At 38.0% G+C, this 20067-nt stretch overlaps 1 non-coding gene across 1 annotated transcript; it reads right to left on the minus strand.

Moving 5' to 3' along the window:
• Positions 1–13496: 13496 nt before the first annotated feature.
• Positions 13497–13602, minus strand: LOC140853912 (small nucleolar RNA R71). The gene has a single exon (XR_012137054.1). It is a non-coding gene; the product is annotated as a small nucleolar RNA R71 (small nucleolar RNA).
• Positions 13603–20067: the final 6465 nt, after the last annotated feature.

Below are 20067 nucleotides of genomic sequence, written 5' to 3' on the forward strand. Positions count from 1 at the left end.
ACATGTTTCTATACTACATCTAATGTATGTAAAATATAATAGATCAGATCTATTACCTTGCAAGTTAGATGTTCTAACTTTGCTGATTTGGGCTTGAGGATGATGTTATGAGCTGCACATATGTTCGACCTCTAGGAGTCGTCCACACAAGCTCATGAATCATGATCAGAAGTCTTAGTCCAGGAAATCAGCACAGTATGCTAGTACTATGCTGATCCTTCTTCGATGGTCGATCAGATGCCTCCTTCTTTTTGATTTGGACTCTTCCAAAGATGAGAAGTAGGAGAAGAAGTTTTAGATGTGAGATACTCTCAGAAAACTCATAGATGGAGGAAGAAAAGGGGTGAACTCAGCAACCTTAGAAGAAGACCCTCTTCTTCTTCTCTTTGCTCTCACCTAGATACTTAATTTTGTGTCTATTATATGTCCACACCCTAACACTCTTTCTCTCTGATTTTCACACACCCCAAAGGTCTCTCACTACTCTATAATCTACAAAACTTTCAAGAAGAAATTCATCTTAAATCAAGCGATATGAAGAATCTTTGTCTAGGTCAAATACCTAGTCAAGAAAAATCCAAACAGGGCAAGACAAGGGGTGCCCAACTCTTGGGTGCCCCCTCCTTCTTTTTCTACCATGGACCACCAGCAAAGGGTACACAATATGTGCCATAAAAATCACAAAAATTCCAAAAAAAATTTGGGTAAAATCAGTACCATTAGGAAAGAGTTTTGGTTTCCTAAAATTCTATCTCATAGAATTTGAAATCCAAACTAATTCTTACTTTGACTTGGTCAACAACCACATTCCATGTAAGAAAGAAAGAGTGGAAAGCTTTGAGCATGTGTGAAGGCCTGGGAGAGAAGGTTTTGATGCACAAAATAAGAGAGAGTAGGTGTGGGGGGCTAAGGTGGTGCAAGGTGGAATCCTAGTCTTACTAGGATTCAATCTATGACTTGTTCAAATTTGGTTTCTCAAACCAAATCAAACCAAAACCAAATCAACCCAATTAAAATAGATCTTAATCTAATTAAAAACTTAATTTAATTAAATTAAATTAGATTTAAATCTGATTTAATTTTTTAATCAAATTAAAAATTAGGTTGACCCAAGTCCTAATTGAACTAGGACTAGTTTTTTCTTGCACTTGGCTTATCCAATAAACCAATTGGACTTGATTTAATCAAGCCCAAACCAAATATAATTAAATTATATTCAATTAAACTTAATCTCATCCCATTGACTTAATCAAATTAAGTCAATTAGCAATCAAATTGCTAATCGATCCTCCTGCAACACTTGCACTAGGTTAAATGTCAATCGTATTGATCGTTTAACCCTAGAACGATTCTTAATCGTTGATCAACCATCCGATTGGATTGTGAATTCTAATATGTGTGACCTTATAGGTTCAAACCTAAGTCGATAGCACAAAACCAAATTTCTATACCAATCGAAGTGACCATTGGTACCCGATGGTCGGATAGGTCGAATGTGTAGAACAACATCCTTAGAACCCATACGGATATAGTTTCCATATAATTCATCCCCTTGACCAAAATGCTCATAGGATACCTCAGAGTTCAACTGTCAACTCTGATTAGGTTGTCCACATTGTATTTCAAAATATCAAATCCATCTGATGGATTACCCTGGTCAAGATTTTGCTAAATTGAAATACAGCGACTCATTCTTCTTCAACTCTTGGAGTGGTCAATCCCATCTTGATCACACTCTGACTTCGCAAGTACTTGACTGTGCCCAGAAGCCTTCCATCACTGAATTAAAAATTTAGTTAGTCCAGTATCAAAGCACAGTGAGTTGCTTGCAAGTCACTAAGGCGATCTCAAGTCTAAGAGACACTTATATCTATATCCCATCAGAGATATTCTTGACAGTAGAATGGTCTGGAGTTGGTCACGTTCAATGATGATGTACCCTTACATCTCACCTGTATGCCATACCAGTGTCTCCACACTCCTTGCTTAAGAGGACAACCAACCTATATGGCCTATAGTGACCTATGCTCGATAGAAGCTGTCATCCTTATTAACAGCCTATCATTTGGTCATAAATAGTTTTAAGGACTAATCGATAAATCTTCTCTTTATCGAACCTAAATAGTCTTAAGGACTTCATTACAATAATGGAGTTCATTAGAAGATGAAAACTTGTGATGAAAATATCAAAAATATATTTTATTTATTAACAAATCAATTACAATACAAGGTTGCTCAACCGTCAACTGGTTGACGATTGGCTTTTGAGACATATTTTTCAATAACTCCCATTTGTCCTAAAGCCACTCGGCACAGTATCTAATACTCATCTTCGACTTATGGTTGTCAAACTCCTTTATCGTCAGGGCTTTAGTGAAGGGGTCAGCTAGGTTCTCCTTTCCATCGATCTTCTAAAGGTCGACGTCACCTTGATCCACGATCTCTCAGACCAGATGGAGGCAGCACAAAATATGCTTTGTCCACTAGTGTTCTTTGGGTTCCTTCGCCTGAGCTATGGCACTAGTGCTATCACAGTAGAGCAGGACCGGACCATCGAGGGAGGGTGTTACTCCGAGCTCGGTAATGAATTTTCTTAGCCACACAGCTTTCTTCACGGCATCTGATGCTGCGATGTACTCTGCCTCACAAACAGAGTCTGCCACAGTATGCTGCTTGAAACTCTTCCAACAGATGGCTCCACCATTCAGAGTAAAGATATAACCCGACACACTTCTGCTGTTATCATGGTCAGATTGAAAGCTGGAGTCTGTGAACCCCACAAGTTTCAGATCTGACTCACCATAAACCAACCATTGGTCCTTAGTATTTCTCAAATACTTAAGGATGGCTTTAACCATTTTCCAGTAGTTTTCTCTAGGATCAGATTGGTATCTATTCACTACTCCTAGTGAGTATGCCATATCTGACCTTGTACATGTCATGGCATACATGATAGATCCCACGATCGATGCATATGAGACTCTACTCATACGCTCTCTTTCTTTAGGAGTTATCGGACAATCCTTCTTAGAGAGAGAAATTCTATGGCCTATCGGTAGATAGCCCTTTTTAGAATTCTCCATGCTGAATCTCTTCAGCACAGTGTCTATGTGCGTGGACTGGGATAACCCAAGCATCCTTTTAGATCTATCCCTATAGATCTTCATCCCTAGGATGTAGGATGCTTCACCCAAGTCCTTCATGGAGAACTGCAATGACAACCAAACATTTATTCCCTGTAGTGTGAGGATATCATTCCTGATTAAGAGAATATCATCCACGTACAAGACAAGGAATACTACAACTGGACCATTTGCCCATTTATAGATGCAGGGCTCTTCTCCGTTCTTAACAAAGTCATACGTTTTGATCACCTTATCAAAATGCATGTTCCAACTCTGAGAAGCTTGCTTCAATCCATAAATGGATCTCTGAAGCTTGCACACCTTGGACTCATCTGTGGATGTAAACCCCTCAGGTTATATCATATACACCTCTTCGGTCAGCTCTCCATTTAGAAAAGCTGTCTTTACATCCATCTGCCAGATCTTATAATCCAGATGGGCAACAATTGCAAGCATTATTCGAATGGATTTGAGCATTGCCACAGGAGAGAAAGTCTCGTTATAGTCAATACCATAATGTTGACGATATTCCTTGACAACCAGATGGGCTTTATAGGTCTCTATCTTTCTGTCTGCACCCCTCTTCCTTTTGAAGACCCATTTACACCCAATGGGTTTTACCCCTTCAAGTGGGTCAACCAATGTCCATACATCATTGACCTTGATGGACTCTATTTTGGATTTCATGGCTTCAAGCTATTTCTCAGAATCAGATCTCTGCATTGCATCCATATAGGTGATCGGATCCTCATTGTTCTCATCGAGTTGGATGGGATCACCATCTCGGACCAAGAAATCATAGTATCTGCCTGGCTGATGCGGTACTCTACTGGATCGCCTTAATGGTGCAGGTACATTGGGCTCTGGATCTGATCTAATCAAATCTGACTCAGGTTCAGCTATTGATGTTGGTCTTTCTACCTGTTGAACTTCATCAAGTTTAACCTTAGAGGCAACAGTTCCTTCACCAAGGAACTCCTTTTCTAAAAAGGTTGCCTTAAGGTTGACGAACACCTTTTGTTCATTAGCATAGTAGAAAAAATATTCTTTGGTCTCTTTGGGGTACCCTATGAATGTGTATTTGTCAGACTTAGGTTCAAGTTTATCTGTAACTAACTGTTTGACATAGGCTGGACACCCCCAGATCCTAAGGTGTGAAAATGCTGGCTTACGCCCTGTCCATATCTCATATGGAGTCTTAATTACAGACTTACTTGGAATCCTATTTAATAGATAATAGGCTAATTCGAGTGCATATCCCCAGAAGAATATCGATAAGTTGGCAAAACCCATCATAGATCGGACCATATCTAACAGAGTCTGATTTCTCCTTTCAGACACACCATTATGCTGTGGTGTTCCTGGAGGAGTCCATTGGGAGAGAATCTCATTCTCTCCTAGATATGTGAAAAACTCACCAGAAAGGTATTCCTCTCCTCAGTCAGAGCGAAGAGTTTTAATACTCTTCCTAGTTTGTTTTTCTACTTCACTTTGGAATCGTTTGAATATTTCAAATGAATTCGACTTATGTTTTATCAGATAGACATATCCAAATCTAGATAGATCATCCGTGAAAGTGATGAAGTAGAAATATCCACCTCTAGTACTTATGCTCATGGGCCCGCATACATCAGTATGTATTAGGCCCAAGAGCTTAGAAGCTCTCTCACCTTTTTCAATAAAAGGTGACTTGGTCATTTTATCAAGAAGACAGGACTCACAGGTTGGAAGTGGTTCACAATCACTGACTTCGAGGATTCCCTCTTGAGTCAACCTGTTTATCCTATTCTTGTTTATATGACCTAGCCTATAGTGCCATAAATAGATATCTGATACACTATCTAATCTAGGGTGCTTGCCTGTAGAATAGACTACGTTAACAGGTTGTGATAACATATACACACCATTGTTCAAATATTCATAAAAAATAGTAACACCATTCATAATGATATTACAAACTTGTTTCTTTATTAAAATTTCATAATCATTTTTGGCCAGAAGGCCTACAGAAATAACATTTAAAAAGAAACTGGGACAAAAATAACAATCATTAAGAACAACAGTATGGGATTCAAATACAAGTTTCAAGATTCCTAATGCTAGAATTAAAACTGGTCTTTCATTTCCAACGTTTAGGAACCTCTCATCTTGCTCGAGTCTCCTACTGACCTGCAACCCCTACAACGAATTACAAATATGGTAAGGGCTACCGATATCCAATATCCAGTCAGTTATATCACAAATAGAAAAATTGCAAGGAGTTATCATATAAATATCTTGCCCAGCAACAGCTTGCTTCTTTCTCTGCCTGTTCAGATTTAGGGAGGTAATGTACTGAGGACAGTTCCTCTTCCAGTGCCCCCGCTTCTTGCAAAAAAAGCATTTAGCTTGACTCTTATCGGGCTTGATCTTTCTGGTCTGGCCCTGCACTGATGTTCTAACCTGAACTTGCACCTTCTTCACTTTCTTCTTCTTGTTCTTCTTCCCTCTCTCCAAGGGGTGAGAACCAGAAGATGAACCTCCCACTAAGTTCACCGACTCCTTGTAGAGTTTGTGATCCTTCTCAAAGTTCTGAAGCAACCCCAGTAACCCGTGGTAGTTTACTTTAGGCTTTGTCATTCTATAATGAGTGAGGAATGGGAGATAAGACTTGGGCTGTGAGTTCAGTATTGCATCTTTCCCAAGCTACTCATGCAAGGGAAAATCGAGCTTGCTCAAACACTCCATCAGCTCGATCATGTACAATACATGATCAATGACAGAGGTACCATCTCGTATTTTGGCGTTGAAGATGGCACAACTAGTCTTGTGCCTCTCCATGTCATCGGGTGTGCCAAAGGCATCCTCCAACACTTGGAGCATGTCCTTTGGCTGAGCCATCTCAAATCTGTGACTGAACTCGTTGCTCATGGTAGCCAGCATGATGCAGCACACCATGGCTCGATCACTGAGCCACTTCTGGTAAGTGTCTCTGACTGTTCCACGTGCATTGGCAGCTGGCTCCTCAGGTGCAGAATCCGTTATCACATATAGGATCCATTCATGCTCCAGGACTATCTTCAACTTTCGATACCAGCTATCGAAGTTGGGTCCTATCAAATTTTTATTATCCAACAATGATCGGAATGATAGGAAAGTGGCCATATCTGTACAAAGAAAAATCATAACCTAATTAGTAATTGATTCATTAAACCTAAAGATTTGAACTTTTATTAAAAAGTTTCTCCCACTATTTTATTCGAATTGGTAGCCTCTATCTCCAATTCAAGGAATTACCCTAATTCCTTAATGGGTATTAGAATCCACTTAGACTGCACACAAGTCCAACTTTGGTTGGCCAACCCATGTACATCTAAGGGTAGGTTTATAACCAATTATTTCTCTAAATAATTTTTAGTATTTTAATTTTGCCCCAGTCCCTAATCAGTAGGCTTTGGCCTCCACTGAAAAGGTCTGGTTAGGTCCAACCATTAACATGACCATACTTGGCCCATCTAGCCAATGAATGATTAGGCCCAACTTTGGTTGGCTAACCTAACCACTATTTAGAAAGATGCAGTCTAGAAATCATATTATGAATGATAATTCCATCAGCCGATAAGCACCAAGCCTTTGGGCCTCCAATGATTATCCAACTGACGGACCCATTATCATCCACTTAATGGAAGGCTATGATCTAGTTATCATCATAACTATTTTATTTTAAAGACCTAATAATTTTAGAAGATTTAATTAATTTAAAGGAGGAGATCAGATGAACTAGCTTATCATGATCCTCCCACTGGCTTCATCAAGTCAGCTTAAGGGAGACCATTAAAAGGGCTGGTCTAGGAGCACCTAAATCAGTCACACTGATTTACCTAGCTGACATGGGTCAGCTCGAATAGTCAAGTGATCCAATCAAAATATAATTTCACTAAGAGGTCAGGGAAGTTCGATCGGTGGGAGGGTTTGCCAATGCTTACCTTAGACACCATCAGAAATGACCAATAAGCGAGCTGCCAATTAAAAACCATCGATCTGATTTACCTTAGACACCAACTGGTTTAATTAGTTTCGATTAGATCAACCTAATAGTTCGTGCTAGACCACTTAGCCAAGAATCAAGTCCATTTGGTTCTTGTTGCCTAGCTATGCAACCCAAGAGGGGGGGGGGGGTGAATTGGGTTTCTAAGAAAATTAAACTTAACTTTCAACTTATGAAGATTATTTAACAATAGCAAGATTAGTAAGGAGAGAGTAATTGATTCAAGGCTAATGGTTGAATGCAAGAATGCAAGAGAATAAAGAAGTTCTAAAGAAGAGCAATTAAGCACAACACAAACAAGAGGATTTATAGTGGTTCGGTGCCAACCTTGCACCTACATCCACTCCCCAAGCTCCTTCTTGAAAATTCCAATCCACTAACTTGTATTCAACCTGAATACACTCGTCAGAAACTCTGACTCTAGCTATCCCAAGCTAGTCCACTTATTTCTCGGGTACAAGCCAATCCAATACAATCCGATTCAAGGTTCGGATCAACCTTCCCACGTTTTGGAATCCTTCCAAAATAAAAATAATAACTCAAAAAGAGTATTGCAATTAACAGCATAGAAAATACAAAAGAAGCTCCTTTAATGAGTGAATGAAGCTTTAAATACACTTTACTCGAATGGAAGAAAGCTCTTTCTGATTTCCTCAAGGTGGTTGGAGACTTGAATGAGCACTTGAGGAGTTGGTGAACTTGAATTAAAAGCTTCTTGAATGCTTTGAGTGGGCTCTTGCTTAGGGCTGAAAAGTATACTTGAAATCTTCTTTTAAAATCCTTCTCTTTTTCTCTATTTTCTCTCTTGATTCCCACCTTTAAGTCCCTATATATATCTTCAAATAATGGTGGAGAGTAATCTGGGCTGAAATAGAGCCGTTAGAGCACATTAAATGAGCATTAAATGCAAATAAAATGGATAAAAAATTTAGCTGTTGCAAAACTTTTTCATCACAGGGATCGACTCATAAGGTCGACTCAAACTCATGGGTCGACTCATAGGATCGACCTCTGTGAAAAATAGCAGAAAATAATAGTTCTGTAATTTTGGCCTAAAAGCAGCAGAGGTCGACTCATGGGGTCGACTCACAGAGAGTGCCAGCCAAAATTTCAGCGTACCGTTCAGCTCTTTAAGCCATGAGTCGACTCATGGGGTTGACTCAAAAATAAAAACCTAATTTTCTTGCAAAATATACTTCTAAAAATGTTGAAATTTTCTCCAGTAGACTACATGTCTTATGTTCTTGTTCTTGAGACTTCTGAATCAGGTATTGATGAAATTATGATTTTACCCCTGAAATGTAATAAATCTTTTTTCAAGCTAAAATCATTAGTAATCCTCTCAAATACTTTGTAATTATCAAAATCAATCCAAGGAGCAATAATCTCCCCCTTTTTGATGATGACAAAATATTTGAGCAAAAGTATATATAAAGTATTGAACATGAATTTCAAATTTATAAAGATGCATCACTTAAATATCATAGCCAAGTATTGGAACGAAATGCATCATAAGCAGTTTTAAGACAGATTTAAAATTTACTATAAAGTTGAAATCTATTTATAAATTTGAAATTTGCTTATAGTTCAATCTGTATTGCTTGTATTGCACAATCTTGATTTGGAATTTGTTTATAAATTTGAGATTTGCTTATAGTTCAATCTATATTTTTCTCACAGTAGATGTTTTGAACTTTTGCTCAATCTTATCAATCTTGATTCTCTACTCCTCCTTTTTGACAGCATCAATCTTGATTCTCTACTCCCCCTTTTTGAACATATCTTCTATTCCTTCTTTTTGATGGGATCAATTTTAGTTCTCTAGCTTCCTTCTTTAATTGCTTATTGCTTTACCATTTTGTATTGCTTATTGCTTTACTCCCCCTTAATATAGCAATCGTAAAAGATATATCAATTTGCTCATTTAAAAGATATTGCTATTCAAGTTTTTCACAATTTAAAAGTAATTCAAGTGGATCACATTCAGAGATATTCATTGAAAGTCAAAGTGTATATATATATATCCAAAAGATGAGTGAGTACAAAGATGGTTCAATACATAGATGTTGACTTAGAATACAAAAGACATGGATAGAGACTATCCAAAAATCAAACAGTCAATATTGCATTACATATCCTAAACAAAAACTAAAGAAAAGATTGACTACACAAGATCTAGTAGAGATCATGACTGGATGGATCAGAGTCAGATGAATCGGAGATGGGATGAGGAGATGAAGGATCACGACCATGGGCTCGACGTCGACCCCGTCTGCCTCTGCCACGGGTGGAGGTGCCGGCACGAGTGGAGGGATGTGAGGATCCTGAAGGCTGTGAACCAAAGGACTGTGCTACAAGTGATAGTCTGATAATATCCAGAAGGTTTAAGGCTCTTGAAACAGATTGTAGCAGTGCAATGAACTGAGTGGATACATGCTCACTGGAGCCCCTGATCTCTCTCCTCAGAAAATCAAACCCACTCTCCAAGACTCCTCGCAGTCTGGCTACCTCCGCAGATAGGTCTGAGACCTCAGTGATGTCCTCATGTGGCTGTGGATGGGCCAGAGCTAGCACTTGCCTCTGCAAGTCAAATACTCTGCCAGTCAGTCTCACTATACAACCCTCAAGCTGCTCGATGCGTACTGACTGATCAGAAATCATCTGGAACATAGTGGAGATGTGGGGGATTAGTGTCTGATCAGATACATCATGAAATGTCAATCCCTAAGTAAAAGCTGAAGTACCCATCTGACGAGATAGTATGGAAGCTACGCACTGAGATATCATCTCTATCTGGTCATCAGCCAATCTGATCTCTGAGGGATGTGCTCTGCTATCCGGCTACTGGACTGGAGTGTGCCTCCTCGTAGACTCTGATGGGCCAGCCTCGTGATCTGAAACGAACTGAATGTTTGGAGATACTGCCCTGTGATCATGGAGAGGTGATGAAGGACCTTCCTCCTCTGCTCTGCCCTCAGCTCTCTCTTCCACACCCTTTGACCAACCACCATCAGTCTTGGAAAATCCTATGCGGTGCAGAGTATGGCGGTTGATAGTGTCGGAGTGAGAAAGCCTAGCTACTGCCTCCCCCTCAAAGCTAACTCCAAACCTCCTGAATACTAAAGTGAGAGCCATACCGAAAGGCAAATGTGCCTTGGACCTATTCAGGGTCTCTCTCATAGCTTCAATCATTAATGCCGGAAGGTTCACGAGGGTTTGAGTAACAACATGATACATAATGCAGATGTCTCGGCCTGAGAGGAGATCATGTCTACCACTTTTAGGGAAGAATAACTTAGTTACCATTTGGTGTAGTATCCTCATCTTAATGGAAAGGATCTTGGCCTCTAATTTGTTTAGGCTTCCCGAGAAGGTTCTTTCTAGAATTACATTAATTCCCTCCTCCTTAACTGGGAGTTCTATGTTTGAGTATCCCTCATAGGGTAAATGAAGAATTCCCCCCAAAAGCATAGGATCAAGACTAATTTCTATACCCTTTACAGTGGATCTTACTGTTTCATTGCCATAGCTCAAGTTCAGATAAAATTTCCTAACCAGATTCACATAGGTATTTTCTTTAAGTGAGCAGTAGAATTTCCAACCTTGATCCTTAATTTTTGATCCGATAGAAAATCCTTCCTTTTCAAAAAAATTGAAATCTATATTTTGGCCGGGCTCTACCTTCCTATCGGAGAGGAGAATCTTACTGGGGCTTATTGGAGATCGAGAAGTAGCTGGAGCAGATGCCGGAGCAGGGATTAAAGCTGATGAGGTCTCGGTTGCCTGTCTCTTCCGACGCATACCCTCTTCCAACCCTGATAAACACTTAATTTAAGTCATTTAAAGCAAAAAATTATATTTAATTTATTTTATTTATTAAGAATTTGATGCTTATTTTTATGTTTTATAGAAAAAGTGATCGCCGATACAAAGAGTTCGATTCATAGATCAAAAAGACCCAAATTTGAAGAAAATTAGACTTAAAATAAAATTAAAATAAAAGAAGGATGCATACGGTATTATAGAAAATGAAGATACTATGCAAGGAATCTAAAAAAGATATTAGCATCATTTTAAAGAAATAAAAGTTTTTTTTTGGTAATCAAAAAGAAACAAAAGCTTCCTGGGCCCGCGGGCGAGCGCGTGAGCGCGTGGGCGCGCGAGTGGGCACGGGCACAGGCGCGGCATCGCGAGCGGGCATGAGCAGATGCGGCATCACGGGGGCGCGGGTATGGGCGCGTTGCTAGCAGACGCGTTCAAACAGATGCTCATTAAAAGGAAAAAAATATGATATTTGGAAATTTGTATTTTTTTATCTGTTTGTGATCTTTCCATCTCATCCATCCATTTTTTAGTCATTAGTATTTTCTTTAGTCCCACATTGAAAAATCATGTAAAACTCCTCCCTCCTAACACCTATAAAAAAGCTTTTATACTCTCATTGGAGAGGGAGCCCAGAAATTCTTCTAGAGCCTTGCATAGAGGGATAGAAAGGGACTACTTCATGAGCAGCTAGGCTAGCAGTCTCGGGAGTGGAAAAAAAATTTTATAATGACACAGAGATGGTTTATTATTCTAAACTTTCTTGTATTTCTTTATATGCAATAAAGATTATGCTTTTTATTTAAATCATCATGAGTTCTTTATTTACTCTCTTTCATATGCTTTTATTTATGCTTTCCTGTTAGATTAATATTAGGAATAACTTTTACTTTCCAGAGACGCACCGTGATCTACGGATACGGGGCGTGTCGAGGAAAAAAAATTATTTACCTAGTACTTTTCAGAGACACATCGTGATCTACGGGTACGGGGTGTGTCGAGGAAAGATAGGTATTTTTCTTAAGATTAATCGCATCTATTTAATTAAAAAAAAAGATACAACTCTGCTGTGCAAATTAATTCAAAACTCTCAAGTTCTTTATTTTTTAATTACATCAATTTTAAGATAATTTATTTTTTAAATTAAAAACAACGCTTCTTTCTTTTATTTTGTAATCTCAACTTAGCCCAAGATCCCTGAGGATACGATCTCGACTCATCCTACCTACGTAGTGAGTAGAGTTATTTTTGGTGCTATCAACGACTACACATCAAATTTTGGGGCCTGTTGCCGAGGACCTTGGCATGGTTGAATTAAAAAAAAAAAATCACTGACATTTCATAACACTTAACTAAAATAGCGTAACCTCAAATATAAATATTTTTAACTTGATTGGACACCTTGTTTCTTTGCATCTCATCTCCATAATTAATCTTAAGGGCAATAACCCATTAATCAGATAAGGTGGGGATTTGATCACCCTTCTTTGGCCCAAAAATCATAACCTTCATTCTACATTAAACCAAGCCTTAATTTTAAAATCAACTAGACGTCAGCCCTAGGAATTTCGAGCTCAATAGGATAAGAAAGGTCTAGAGTTGAACCGAGTATGGATTAGTTAATTGCTCGATGTCTAAGGCAAGTGGTTAAAGAAAGTGGTTTTCAATTGGTTCCGTTGACTAACCTGGCCAACTCTGTTGGTGTCTAAAGAAAGCAACGAGCAGGGAACCTCCCACATCTTACGCTTACCTGGCCGAGTCAGTTAGTCAGTCTTGAGCTTGGAGTGTTCAAAGACGGTCTTGAAAGTTAGGAGCTGTCTAAATCTAAGTTAATCTTAGGATAGAGAGTCTATGCTTGTTTAAGTTGATTGCAATTAACATCTAAACATTAACTAATTTCTCCCTTTTCATAGATTTAAAATTCTTAGGTTCTTCTCTTTAGATTTTTTTCATTCTTTTCTCACTTTATTATAAATATATATATATATATATATATTATAAAAACTAAAATTTTCTGTGTTTGCTCTAAAGTATAATTGTAAGGTGTATGCTTGGCCGTAGATCGTTATGACCAGAAATCCAACCTTTTGATCCAGAAATAGAAAGAACCTTTAGAGCCAACAGACGTAAAAATATGGACCGAAATTAGGAGAATGATCCACCCAGGCAATTGAAGGAGTACTTTACTCCTTCCACATATACCTACTCTCCATGCATTCAAGCACCTCCAGTAGAAGCTACCCAATATGAGATTAAGTCTAGCATTATTCAAATATTGCCATCGTTCTATGGACTTAGTAACGAGGACCCATACAAACACTTGGATGAATTTCTTAAAATTTGTACCACAGTAAAAATTCAAAACTTCTCAGATGATGCCCTTAGGTTGAAACTATTCCCTTTCTCACTTAAGGACAAAGCCAAACATTGGTTAAACTCCTTAGACTCTATAACCATTTCAACTTGGGATCAGCTTCAGAGAGAATTTCTCAAGAAATACTTTCCAATTGGAAAAATAAATCAAATTAGAAAAGCTATCACCAGTTTTTTCCAATTGGAGGGTGAACTTTTTCATGAGACATGGGAAAGGTTAAGGGATCTCATTCGTAAATGTCCACACCATGCTGTCCCTAAATGGCAACTTTGTCAATGTTTTTATGATGGTCTATCGGAGAAACACCGATAAATGGTTGATGCATCATGTGGTGGGACATTCATGCTAAAGAGTGAGGATGAAGCCTGGCAGCTCTTTGAAACACTTAGTGAGAATTTCCTACATCATATGTCTGCCACCTCTAGAGAACAACCCATGCTTCAACAAAAAAGAAGTGGAATTTATCAGATTGGAAATGTCATGAATATCCACAGTAAGGTAGATGAACTATCCTAAAAATTAGACTATCTTCTAAATACTGGACAATCCCCAATTTCACCTAACCCAATCCAAGAAGTTTGTGCATTGTGTGCAAGTCCGAATCATTTTGTTAGTGAATGCCCAGCCGCACCTCAATTTCCTGAGTTTGTGCACGAGTAGGTTCAGCAAGCTCAAGTCCAACAAGCTCGCAGACTAGGAAACGATCCTTGTTCGAACACTTATAACCCCGGCTGGAGAAACCATCCAAATTTTTCCTGGAAACCACAACCAATGGTTGACCCTGCCGCATCTCGACCTCAATATCAGGACCCAACATATAGGCATGGACCATACCATCAATTTCAAAATGCTCCTCAACCGTCTACTACTGGTCACAGCTCAGCTTTTGAAGAAAAAGTTCTGAAAGTACTAGAACGATTAGAAGTCAACACTCAGATCCTTAACTCCCACATACAATCCATTGCTAAGCTAGAGACCCAAATAGGTCAACTAGCGACTGCATTCAGTAGGAGGGAAGGAGCAAAATTACCTAGCCAACCCGAGAGCAACCCAAGAGGGCAATTTGTGATTGAGAGTTCTAATACCCCAGAAGCTTTTTCTAAACATGCCAAATCAATCATGACTCTGAGAAGTGGGAAGGTCATTGAACACACTGGTAAAACCAATGAGACCGACCTTAAACCTCTATCCGAAGCCAAATCACCCAAGAACAAGGAGGACCTTAAAATAGAGAATGAACCAACTACACCGGAATCATCTTACTTGCCTAAAGCCCCATTTTTGGATGCCCTGAAAGCCCCTATTCCTGCAGATAAGAAGGGAGGAAGACTCAACGAGATGTTGGAATTGTTTAAGCAAGTCCAAATTAATCTTCCCCTTCTAGATGCAATCAAACAGGTCCCTACTTATGCCAAATTTTTGAAGGATTTGTGCACCCAAAAATATAAATCTAAATCACAAATCCCAAAGAAAGTATGTCTCACTGAACAGGCTAGTTCTATTTTCCAGCATGCCACTCCTCCAAAGCTTAAGGACCCAGGAGCCCCCATCATTTTCTGTGTTATAGGAAATTATCACATTGAAAAAGCTCTTCTGGACTTAGGGGCAAGTGTGAATCTTTTACCTAGTTTGGTGTATGAACTTTTTGAATTCGGAGAACTGAAACCCATATCAGTCACATTGCAATTAGCCAATAGATCAATTAAAGAACCACGTGGAATGCTTGAGGATGTCTTGGTCAAGGTAGATGAGCTTTACCTTTCAGTTGATTTTTTGGTTCTCGACATGGAACTAAGTGGCAACCCAAGATAAATTCTCATTATCTTAGGATGACCCTTTCTAGCTACAGCAAATGCATGCATTAATTGTAGGACAGGAGTCATGGACGTATCATTTAGGAATAAGAAACTGAGACTGAATGTGTTTGGTGCTTCCCAAGGACCATCAATGGATAGTTGCTTCGAAGTAGATGCACTAGAAGACATTATAGAAGATGCAACACCCATAATTCTAGCACCAGACCCCTTAGATACTTGCTTGGCTCACTTTGGAGTATATGACTGAGGGATATATGAAAGAAGTTAACACCTTGTTGGATACACCACACGATAAAACCACTCCTCCATGGACAATCAAGTATGAGCCATTGCCCACCTTTTGTTGGTTTTATTGCATATGACGTCTGGCTGAAGACGTTAAACTTAGCACTTTTTGGGAGGCAATCCAAATTTTTTTTATTTTGTTTTAACTGATCTTCATTTTTTTTTTAATAAAGGACCGCTCTGTATGGAAGAGTCTGTCAATAAACTTGACGTCTGGCTGAAGACGTAAAACTTAGCGCTTGTTGGGAGGCTACCCAATGATTTCATATTTTTTTTTTTACTTTATTGTAGCTACAAAAATTTAGAACAAGAGCCTATTAATCAATGAAGCTGTCTTCAACTTCCGAAGCAAAACTATCCCAGGTGCACTCTCTCCTTTTATTTTCTTTGCTTTCCTACTCCATTGAGGACAATGTAGATTAAGTTGGGGGGGAAGAAAATTAATCAAATCCTCGAGTATGGTCAGAAATAATTAGTTTTGTGTATCCAAATTTTATTTTGATTAAGAGTCAATTAGGCATCTTAATCAATGAATGATTAATGGTCAAGAGAATTTTAGAGATACTGAGGAATAAATTATTAAGAAAACCCAATGAATGGTAGGGTTTGGACTAGACCAAATTTTAGAAGTGATTCTACAACTCTCTTCTTACTGATCTCAATAAAGAATCTGCTTCATGAGAGATTGGATGGAAAGATCAAGGTATGCAAAAATTCTCCTTAAAATATGCTTTTTATAAATAAATAAAAAAAAAATATTGGTTTCCTACTGAGTAACCGGGCCCCTTCACCTAAGTAAGTGTTGTGGTTCGCGTAAAAAGGTGGGCAATGTTAAAAAAATAGTGGATAATAAGGGGACTAATTTACAAGAAGATAATAAACCCCTCTCACATTAAGTTAGAAGATTTAAAGAGTAAAGTGGGGAGTTGGTGAAAGAAAAGCTCTTGAAATTTCTTTAGTTAATACTCAGCCACTAATTGGGTCAAATTGATAATCCAATGAAGTATCTCTTTAATGGTCTGACCAGGTATCATCTACGTTTTGAGATGCCTAACCTAACTTTTTATTCAAGATCGAGTCAGTACACAATGCTGATATATCTATTTTACTCGAGGACGAGCAAAATTCAAGTTGGAGGATGTGATAAACACTTAATTTAAGTCATTTAAAGTAGAAAAATATATTTAATTTATTTTATTTATTAAGAATTTGATGCTTCTTTTTAAATACAATAATTTTTAATTTATTTATTTTTGGATGCCCAAAAATTCTTCTAGAGCCTTGCATAGAGGGATAAAAAGGGACTACTTCATGAGCAGCTAGGCTAGCAGTCTCAGGAGTGGAGAAAAAATTTTGTAATGACACAGAGATGGTTTATTGTTCTAAAGTTTCTTGTATTTCTTTATATGCAATAAAGATTATGCTTTTTACTTAAATCATCATGAGTTCTTTATTTGCTCTCTTTCATATGCTTTTATTTATGCTTTCCTATTAGATTAATATTAGGAACAACTTTTACTTTCCGAAGACGCACCGTGATCTACGGATACAGGGCGTGCTGAGGAAAAAAAATTATTTACCTAGTACTTTTCGGAGACACGCCGTGATCTACAGGTACGGGGTGTGCCGAGGAAAGATAGGTATTTTTCTTAAGATTAATCATATTTATTTAATTAAAAAAAAAGATACAACTCTGCTAGTGCAAATTAATTCAAAACTCTCAAGCTCTTTATTTTTTAATTACATCAATTTTAAGATAATTTATTTTCTAAATAAAAAACAATGCTTCATTCTTTTATTTTGTAATCTCAACTTAGCCCAAGGACCCTGAGGATATGATCTCGACTCATCCTACCTACGTAGTGAGTAGAGTTATTTTTGGTGCTATCAACGACTACGCATCAAATCTATCGACTCATCCTACCTACGATCTTGACTCATCCTACCTACGTAGTGAGATCATATCCTCAGGTACCTACGTAGTGATAAACACTTAGTTTAAGTCATTTAAAGCAAAAAATCATATTTAATTTATTTTATTTATTAAAAATTTGATACTTCTTTTTATGTTTTACAGGAAAGATGATCGCCGATACAAAGAGTCCGATTCATAGATCAAAAAGACTCAAGTTTGAAGAAAATTAGACTTAAAATAAAATTTAAATAAAAGAAGGATGCATACGGTATTATAGAAAATAAAGATACTATGCAAGAAATCCAAAAGGATATAGACATCATTGTGAAGAAATAAAAGTTTCTTTTTGGAATAAAAAAGGAGTGTTCACGCGGCAGTGTTCACGCGGCGTGCGTAGGCGCGAGTGCGGGCGCGCGTGGGCGCGGGGCGGACGCGAGCGTGGGCGCGGGGCGGACGCGAGGCGGGCGCGGCACAGCAGGCAAGCGGGCGTGTGGTGTTCGTGAGGACAGACGAACAGATGGAAAGAAAAAAAAATATATTTGGAAATATTTCAAGAGAAAAATTTGTATTTTCTTTATCTGTTTGTGGTCTTTCCATCTCATCCATCTATTTTTTAGTCCTTAGTATTTTCTTTAGTCCCACATCGAAAAACCATGTAAAACTCCTCCCTCTTAATACCTATAAAAAGACTTTTGTACTCCCACTGGTGGGGGAGTCCAAAAATTCTTCTAGAGCCTTGCATAAAGGAATAGAAAGGGACTACTTCATGAGTAGCTAGGCTAAGCAGTCTTGGAAGTGGAGAAAAAATTTTGTAACGACACAGAGATGGTTTATTGTTCTAAACTTTTTTGTATTTCTTTATATGCAATAAGGATTATGCTTTTTATTTAAATCATCATGAGTTCTTTATTTGCTCTCTTTCATATGCTTTTATTTATGCTTTCCTGTTAGATTAATATTAGGAACAACTTTTACTTTCCAGAGACGCGCTGTGATCTACGGATACGGGGCGTGCCGAGAAAAAAAAAAGTTATTTACCTAGTACTTTTCGGAGACACGGCGTGATCTACGGATACGGGGTGTGCCGAGGAAAGATAGGTATTTTTCTTAAGATTAATTGCATCTATTTAATTAAAAAAAGAGATACAACTCTGCTAGTGCAAATTAATTCAAAACTCTCGAGCTCTTTATTTTCTAATTATATTAATTTTAAGATAATTTATTTTTTAAATCAAAACAATACTTCTTTCTTTTATTTTGCAATCTCAACTTAGCCCAAGGTCCCTGAGGATACGATCTTGACTCATCCTACCTACGTAGTGAGTAGAGTTATTTTTGATGCTATCAACGACTACGCATCAAATTTTGGCACCATTGCCGGAGACCTTGGCACGGTTGAATTAAAAAAAAAAAAACCACTGACATTTCATAACACTTAACTAAAATAGCGTAACCTCAAATATAAAAATTTCTAACTTGATTGGACACCTTATTTCTTTGCATCTCATCTCCATAATTAATCTTAAGGGCAATAACCCATTAATCAGATAAGGTGGAGATTTGATCACCCTTCCTTGGCCCAAAAATCATAACCTTCATTCTGCATTAAACCAAGCCTTAATTTTAAAATCAACTAGACGTCAGCCCTAGGAATTTCGAGCTCAATAGGATAAGAAAGCTCTAGAGTTGAACCGAGTGTGGATTGGTTAATTGCTCGGTGTTTAAGGCAAGTGGTTAAAGAAAGTGATTTTCTATTGGTTTCGTTCGCTGACTTGGCCAATTTAATTAGTATCTAAGGAAAGCAATGGGGGGACTCCCACCAACCTTACACTTACCTAGCCAGTTGGTTGGTCAAGCTTTGACTTGGAGGGCTTGAAGGCTAACTACAGTTAGGAGCTGTCTAGAACTAAGGTAACTTTAGGATAGAAAGTCCACTGCGTGTTAACTTGATTGTAATTAAAATCTAACCATAACTAATTCTTCTATTAGTTTTAGGACTTCTTAGGATCTCTTCTTTAGAACTCTTTTCTCTCTTCTCTTCTCCTCTTAATAAAAAATAAAAAAAAAAATCCTTAACAGACTAGGATAGTTTTACATAGACCTTTTAGTTGCATGTTAGGTCGACGATCACTAAAACCCGACTTGCAACCATTAGTCGAAGAATTAGAAAAGACTCTTAGGACTATCCGAGTTAGAAACATGGCTGCACCTGGTGAGGCTAATCCTCCACGCTCATTGAGAGAATATTTCACTCCATCCTCGTATACTTACTCTCCATGCATTCAAGCACCTCCAGTAGAAGCTACCCAATATGAGATTAAGTCTAGCATTATTCAAATATTGCCATCGTTCTATGGACTTAGTAACGAGGACCCATACAAACACTTGGATAAATTTCTTAAAATTTGTACCACAGTAAAAATCCAAAACTTCTCAGATGATGCCCTTAGGTTGAAACTGTTCCCTTTCTCACTTAAGGACAAAGCCAAACATTGGTTAAACTCCTTAGACTCTATAACCATTTCAACTTGGGATCATCTTCAAAGAGAATTTCTCAAGAAATACTTTTCAATTGGAAAAATAAATCAAATTAGAAAAGCTATCACCAATTTTTCCCAATCGGAGGGTGAACTTTTTCATGAGACATGAGAAAAGTTAAGGGATCTTCTTCGTAAATGTCAACACCATGCTGTCCCTAAATG

The sequence above is a fragment of the Elaeis guineensis genome, chromosome 14 (assembly GCF_000442705.2).
Source record: "Elaeis guineensis isolate ETL-2024a chromosome 14, EG11, whole genome shotgun sequence".
Taxonomy (NCBI): Eukaryota; Viridiplantae; Streptophyta; class Magnoliopsida; order Arecales; family Arecaceae; genus Elaeis; species Elaeis guineensis.